This window comes from Arachis stenosperma, unplaced genomic scaffold, assembly GCF_014773155.1.
Source record: "Arachis stenosperma cultivar V10309 unplaced genomic scaffold, arast.V10309.gnm1.PFL2 arast.V10309.gnm1.Scaffold_100071, whole genome shotgun sequence".
Taxonomy (NCBI): domain Eukaryota; kingdom Viridiplantae; phylum Streptophyta; class Magnoliopsida; order Fabales; family Fabaceae; genus Arachis; species Arachis stenosperma.
In genome coordinates this window covers 170,409-171,690 of record NW_026651381.1, presented here as the reverse complement: position 1 = coordinate 171,690, position 1,282 = coordinate 170,409, and positions in this window count along the sequence as shown.

Sequence of the window (1,282 nt, the reverse complement as noted above, 5' to 3'; positions counted from 1 at the left end):
TGTGTTCATACTGCCGGTTTTGATTTGAAGACAAAGATAAGATCTGCAGAAGGTTCTTATGGTCTGGTCCTGATATGGTTAAGAACAAAGGGAATGTTGCTTGGAAATTGGCTGCCCTTTACCTTTAAATTAAAGTGCTTTCGGGCTTCATTGGTGGAAGCTGCTATGTTGAAGCATATCTTGGTTCTGGCTGCAAAAAGTCCTTCTATCGGGTATGTATTAGAATACAATGCTTCTCAAAATAAGAAGCATTTTGTGCCGGGCCATGAGAAGGAAACTAGTTATATGCTTTTCACATGCAAGTTAACAAGTTCAAGCGAATATAAACATCATCATGCTAATCTCAAAGAGCTCGGGCTTCCCGCCAGAAAGTGATAGAAAGTACACCCCGAGACGTAGCGTGAAGTTCGTTGCCTAGGTATCGTGCCTGTCAAGATATATATATAGAGGATAGCCAGTCGCGTGAAAGACCAAGACAAGCGCCACTGGATAGCCCGATTTCGAAGCTAGAAGAACTAAATCATAATCCGTTTTTGCCAAACAAAGATAGAGTTCAAATTAATATTCAACCAGCTTGGAGACAGCTGTTTTCTGTAGCTTTCAAAGTGATGGGATCAAGCAGTTACTCATAAGTTGTCTTCCGTTATAAACCCTGATAGGGCTTAGTTGGCCACTTTCCTTCTCATGCCCGATCTTGGCTCATATCTAAACTTTGTCTGGGTCTGTCAATGTATGAGTCTCAAGTGAGTGAAGCTGCTTTGGTCTACTCTGGTGCACAATTATTATTGTAATATCCTTTTTTTTACCTAGTACCAGTCATCTTAAAGGCCAGCAAATAAGACAGAAAGCGAGTTGTAAGCAGTAGTCTTTCAATGTTCAGTTCAATTATTCTCGCTAGCAATCTCTTAGGCTTATCCTTTCAAAAAGGAATCATCAAGCCGGTACTAATCTAACTCTTAGGGGAGCCTTTGATGGGCTTGGCCTGAGGGACCTTACCCTACCCTTATATATGGTCGAATTGCTTGTACACTAGCCCGCCCTCTCTAATAAATCTGAGTACTTAACATTTTCGATCCCATATCGAGAAGTGAGCCAAAATGAGCCATCAATACAGTATAGAATATAGGGCTCCCTTCTTTTTTCAGCTTAGCCACGTCGACCGGATCAATCCACTTTAGCTCGTTCCCAACTCGGTTGGATCTAGGATAGGACCGGTTAGCACAACTTCACTTACTTACGTAAAAGTTTCACACCTGACCTGCTTTACTTGTTATTTTCTTCG